Source organism: Propithecus coquereli, unplaced genomic scaffold (assembly GCF_000956105.1).
Source record: "Propithecus coquereli isolate 6110/MARCELLA unplaced genomic scaffold, Pcoq_1.0 Scaffold341, whole genome shotgun sequence".
In the NCBI taxonomy this organism is placed as follows: Eukaryota; Metazoa; Chordata; class Mammalia; order Primates; family Indriidae; genus Propithecus; species Propithecus coquereli.
Genome location: NW_012149075.1, coordinates 2,290,804 through 2,297,720, shown reverse-complemented (window position 1 = coordinate 2,297,720; position 6,917 = coordinate 2,290,804).

Below are 6,917 nucleotides of genomic sequence, written 5' to 3'. Positions count from 1 at the left end.
ATTTTTTAAAAAACATTCAAATGATTCATCAACTCCTCATTCATTCCACACGACCTTTCTAAGCTTACTATGTGGCAGGAACATCCAAAATTAAACGCTGGTGCTATATTCCGAGATCAGCTTTGCTTTACCAAGCAAGAAGTATGATGCAACTAAGTTATTTATCCTGTCTGCCTCTCACCTGTAAAGGAAGGCTGCAGCGAATTAAATGAGATGATGTTTGCCAAGTAACTAACACGGTGCCCGATAGCAGCTAAACAAATGATAGATTTCCCACCCACCCATTCCCTGGGACTGTCACAGTCTACTCGGGAACATAGAGGTGTCAATCTAACTCCCACAGAATTCAATAATTCCTTCCTTCTGCACAATTTTCACTGATAATAATATGAACACTTCCAGAAATGGGAGCCCAACCTCACAGGGATTTTTAAAGCAATAGCTATTGTATTTTTTCCACGATAGAAATTACAAATGCTTGCTGTAGAAAAATTTGACAAGACAGAAAAGAATAAAGAAGAAAAGTAAAAACACCCATAAGCCCACCAACCAGAAAGCAGCACAGTAGAAGTCACTGTTATTAACTAACCTAACAGATACTACCACCTGTTCCCCATCACTGGGAAGTTAAATACTCGCTTTCCTAGGCTCCCTTATACCTGGGGGTAGCCACGGGACACAATTCCGGTCAAAGAGAAATAAGCAGACACTTGCTGGGGCACCGTGATAGGCTCTTGGTGTTCCGATCAAAAGGACAGACACTGCAGGTACCGCGTGACTTCCCTTCCTCCTTCCTGACCCAAGTGTAGACACGCTTCCTGGAGCCGGGACAGCCATCTCACGACCATAAAGAAAAGAGAATCACACAGATACCAGGCCCTCAGCCTCCCGCCTCCAGACTACATAGGAGAGAAAAATAAACCCTTCTACGTTTAAGCCACTGTAAGTTAGGTTTTCTGTTCCTTGGAGCTGAAAGCATTCCCAATTCACACACCACTTGCCAGCATGTTTGGTGTATTTCCTGCTTGTCTTAATAGAGATAAGAAATCCTACACATAATTTTACATTCTGAGCTTTTCATATGCCATTGCATCATAAGAATTTTCTCACATCGCCAAAAAAGCATTCCAAAACCCCATATTAGTGTTTGTCTATCTTATAATTATGTATCATTTCCATATTGCTAGAAATAGTTTCCAATTTTTCACTCTTATAACTAAAGCTGGGATGAACATCCTTGTATATAAATCTGTGCCTGTATCTCTCTGAAAAATTGTTAGGATACATCCTGGAAGGGGAATTACTAAGTCAAAAGTTCACGTAGGTTACTCAACTGACCAGCTCCATGGCAGGAATAGAGGCCAGCAGCCCAGTGATTGTGACCTGGCCTTGCCCCTAGGGATATAGGTCAGAACTTAGTCAATCAGCCAACGCATAGTTTTTGAGTGCTTATGTCACTCCAGGCACCAGGCTAGGCACTGGCAATCACAAAATAGACATGGGCCCCACCCACACGGGAAATGCCATTTACGAGATGGCTACCCAGAGAGATGGCGGCTGGTTTACGTTGGACCACCGCCAACTGACGAAAGGACAGCCTCCCCATAAAGTAAAAACGCAAAAAGCGACTGAGAAAAATATTTGTGATCTATATGTAAAATATAAGGTTAATATGCTTAATAATCAATTACAATCCAGTCATATTGTGACTGGTACACAGCCATCAAAAATGATATCACAAAAAAATATTTAGAAGCATGGAAAAACATTCGGGATAGGTTTTAAAAATCGGAAGACAGATTTCAAACAGTGTATACAGTGTGATCTTATTTCAGTAAAATAAAAATGATATATATTTTAGAAGACTGAAAGAATACACAACAAAATCTTAACAGTGGCCTGGCGAGGTGGCTCACGCCTGTAATCCTAGCACTCTGGGAGGCTGAGGCATGAGGATTGCTTGAAGTCAGGAGTTCAAGACCAGCCTGAGAAAGAGTGAGACCCCGTCTCTACTAAAAAAATAGAAATTATCTGGACAACTAAAAATACACATATATATAAATTAGCCGGGCATGGTGGTGCATGAATGTAGTCCCAGCTGCTCGGGAGGCTGAGGCAGGAGAATCACTTGAGGCCAGGAGTTTGAGGTTGCTGTGAGCTAGGCTGACGCCACGGCACTCACTCTAGCCTAGGCAACAGAGCGAAACTCTGTCTCAAAAAACTAAAATTAAATAAATAAATAAAATAAAAATTTTAACAGTGCATTCTGTGTGTGACGGGATTGTAATCGATGTTTATTTTCTTCTCTTACCTGTATTTTCAAAATCTCTAGAAGAAACTTGCATTATATTTTAAAGAGAAAAGAGAAATAAGACTCTTGAATGTTTTCGAAGCTACCGGAGACATTGGCTCTGTCTCTGCCAAATTAGCCTCTCTTCATTGTGTTCCAGGCATTAGGACCCTTTTTATCTTAGTTTTGTGCCTCACTGCTCAATGCTGGCACCCTCACTTCATGATCCTTTGAGACATGCCCATCCAACAACCTTTTTAATTTCAGATGTCGTATTTTACAGTTTTGGAATTGCCATTTGGTTCTTTTCCATATTTTCTATTTCTCTCCTGAGATTTCCTACCTTTTCCTTATTATAAATGTGTTTTTCTCTATAGCAGAGAGCATAGCTATAATAGCTGCTTTAAAATTTTTATCTGTTCATCTCAAGGTCAATCTCTGTTGATTATCTTTTCTCTTAAAAATGGATCACATTTTCCTTTTCTTTGTATGACAAACAATTTTGGATTGCATTGTGAATGTTACAGTTTGGACATTCTGGATTCTGTTGTATTCCTCTAAAAAGTGCTGATTTTTATGGTGGTTATTTCAGGTAATTAAGTTGGTTGGACTCAAAACACAAACTTGTCTTTGGGAAACCACCTCAAATATCAGTTCACTGTTTTCATCCTTAGCTGATCTGCTCGTCCTATGTACGTGTCATTTAGATCAGTCAGAAACTTGGGCATAGTTTGTGCAAAGAACTTGTGGCCCCCTTCTCTCTGCCTCTCTGCTTTCCAGGACTCCTCCTCACTCTTCAGTAGTTGTGGTTGCCCTGAACTCTGTCCTCTAAGTTTTCAGGCCAGAAATACTGCAGGTTTTCTATTGGAGTGTTAGACACCCTCACGTGATGCTGACTGCAATGAGTTAAGAGTCACTAAAAAAGGAGAAACTCGCCCTGTGCCATTTCCTTCTTCCAAGTGTTGCCTGCTTTTGTTTATTCTCCAGTGCTGCTTCAGATCATTTATTTTGTTTGGGGGGGTGGCGTCCAGAGTAAACAGTTGGAATCTGCAGGGAGATCAGTCTAGCTGGAGCATACCTGCCACACCCTAAGTGGAACTTCCGTGTGGGACTTAGTCTCCTGGATTCCATCTTCAGTAGGCTCCTCCAGGTGAGGAGTCCTCAGAGGCAAGGTGATGTGCCACTCAGAGCAGGCCTGCCCCCTGGGAATTGCCCCAGGGATTTCTAGCATCTGACTTCTGACCCATAACCCAGAGTTTGGATAGGGTGGAGCACCCTTCGTCTGGGCACTCCAGAGACTGCCCAGCAGGTTTGACCCTTAAGAGACCATCCACAACTAAACAGTTAGAACTCAAGGTATGAGTCACCTCAAGTGAGTAGTAAATCACTGAGCTATGAGGATGAGTTCATTTTCAAAAGCTGTTAAAAACTACTTGGAGGAAACAGTATTCTTAGACCAGGGCAAGGAGTCTTCTCTGGACCCCCTGGTAGAGGACACTCTGACCCTCTGTTGGCTGCATCCCTCTCCATGGGTCAAAAGGTCCCCTTGGAGCCCAGAGAACATGACTGCATGGAGCCGGTGGCACAGTCCCCTCTTCTAAAATATGCACCCAGTATCCAGAACCCAGAATTCCCTGACCAAATAGCCCCCAAATCACGTCCAGGGCCTGCATCATCGCTGCCCCAGATGTGAAAGGCAAAACAATAGTCCCCGCAAAGATATCCACTTGAAAGCAATGTTTAAAGTTGCACAAGCAAGATGTGGTCCAGACGTACAGAAATGGGTCTAAATTAGAGCAAGGAAACAATATCACAGAATGAGTAGGAAGCTAGATGGATTGGGAATGTGACGAAGTGGCACGTGTCCCTTCTTGGGAACAGGGTGGTGATTAAGTGGGTGGACGCCGGAGTCAGGCCATCTGCATCGAATCCCAGCTCCACACTTGACCTCTCTGCGGTTCAGTTTCCTCATCCATAAAATGGGGGCGCTGTTGTACCTTCCTCTTTGGGTAGCTGTGAGGATTGAAGGAATTATTACGAGCAAAGCACTAGCAATGCGCCCAGCATGTGGTCATTACTTAAAAAATGATTAGCCATTTTCATCAGTTACTCCCAACAAGAAAATAGAGGCTCGGACATAGCAGGGGGGAAAATGTTATAAGAAAGACATAATCCAAAAGTAAAACAAGTCATGATTTTGAACAATTGGTGATACGGATAAAAGAAGAATCCATTTGAAATTGACCCTGGGTATGTGCTCCTTTGAGGGACATTAAATTTGTAGAGAAGGAAAACGTCATTGTAACACATTACTTGGCTCTACTTACTTAATCATAATATGTTAAGTCTGTTTATTGAAGGTCAAAGCCAACGGAAGAAAGTTGACAGGAAAACAAAGAAGATTATGAAGCTAAAAGGAACATAACATTATCAAAATTAGAACAAGAAGAGAAGAGATGGAGGCTGTATAACCTATAACCATAAGTCAATAGAAATGTATAAAATCCATAAATTGAGAAATAACCATACAAACCTGCCTTTAGAGGTGTTGGGTGACTACTAGAAGAACTAAAAACAAAACCATTTAAAGTGGTCGATTCCAGGTTGCTTGCTGAGGGTGGGAAGGCAAGTAATAGCACTAGTTCACTTAGTATTTGTCTACTAACCACCTCTGTCCCTAAAGCAGCCTCAGCGCTAACAGAACCGGGCAGGGTCAGGCTACCTGGGTTCAAATCTCAGCTCATCTGTCCAGGCCTAATCCCTTAGCCTCTCCAGCATCCAGCATTGTCGTCTGTCATGCAGAGACAACAGATGTGTGTCCCCATGTAGGCGATCGTGAGGAGGAGCCCATAAATGCTCTCGTCACTATGAAAAGGATCGGCTGTTGCTGGGCTTTGACACAGTTCGGCTTCCAGCAGAGCCTTTCTCTGTTAATTCTGAATTGGAAATTGAAGTCAATATGTCATCATAGAAAATTACAAAAGCGTCCGGGCACGGTGGCTCACACCTGTAATCCTAGCACTCTGGGAGGACTGTTTGAGGGCAGGAATTCGAGACTAGCCTGAGCAAGAACAAGACCCTGTCTCTACAAAGAAAAATTAGCTGCCTAATTAGCCGCCTGTAATGCTAGCACTCTGGGAGGCCGAGGCGGGAGGATCGCTTGAGCTTTGGTGTTGGAGACCAGCCTGAGCAAGAGTGAGACCCCACCCCCACTAAAAAATAGAAAAACTAGCCAGGTGTCGTGGTGCACACCTGCAGACCCAGCTACTCAGGAGGCTGATGCAGGAGGATTGCTTGAGCCCAGGAGTTTGAGGTTGCTGTGAGCTAGGCTGACGCCACTACACTCTAGCCTGGGCAACAGAGCAAGACTCTGTCAAAAAGACAAGAAAAGAAAAGAAAGGAAGAGGAGAGAAGAGGAGGGGGGAAGGGAGAGGAAGGGAAGAAAAAGAAAATTGCAAAAGCATGTAGCTGTCCAGCCAAGGAGCTCGGGTCTCCCAGGCAGTGGTAACCCGTGTGCCAGTGGTCGCTGGGGTCGAGCAAAATGGGCAGACGGGCTGGCAGCCCAGAGGCACTTGTTCTTCCAGACTGTGACCAGATGATGAGCCAGCTTTCCCTGCTATGACATCCTGTGGCATCTTCAGTGGCTTCCCACACGCTCTTGTCACTGATTTCACAGCTAAAGATGCATAATAAACATCTCGTTATCCACCCTGTGCTCAACACATCACAATTTTTCCAAAGCATTTATTCATTTCTAGGGAAATAAAATAACACTTCGAGTATCAGCTGCTGCACCTGCAAATCACTTTCATACATATATTTCATCTATGCCACCTCATCTGATCTTTACAACTGGCCTTTGGTAGGGATTATACTTATCAGGGAAAGGAAGGTCAAGACGGTTAAGCGATTTGCTAGAGCCTACACATCTGGTAAATGGCCGAACTGAGATCCAAACCCCAGGCTGCCACTGACTCTCAGACCCTGGCCTCTACCACGATGTCTGCATGACATTTTTCACACTCTTCATATTCCCCCTTGAACGTTTGGTACGTTAATCAACAAATTCAAATAGCTAGCTGGCCTGGCCAACGCACAGCCACGTGTGACTACGGAACACTTGAAGTGTGACTGGTCCAAACTGAGATGTGCTGAAGTTTAACATATACACTGATTTTGAAGACTTGGTACAATGAAAAGGTTTTTTTTGAAATAGCTCATTAACGAGCTTTATATTGATTACACGATGGGATGATATTTCAGGTATATTGGGTTAAATAAAGTGTTTTTAAAATGAATTTCACCTGTTTCTATTTGTGTTTTTTTAATGTGGCTACTAGAAAATTTTAAATTCTACATACGGTTCACATTATATTTCTATCGGATAGAACCAAACTAAATTATTCAATCAACAGAGATATCTGTGGTTCAGTAGAAAAAAAATGCTGGTGGAGAAGTTGGGGGACCCTAGTTGAAGTCCTAGCTTTGACCTAGCTTTGACATTATCTAGCTGTGTGGCCTTAAGCAAACCACTTACCCTCTCTGAGCCTCAGTTTCCTCCCACTAAAATGAGGGACTGGATCAGATTATTTCAATGAGCCCCTCTGCCCTGACAGTCTAAGTTTGC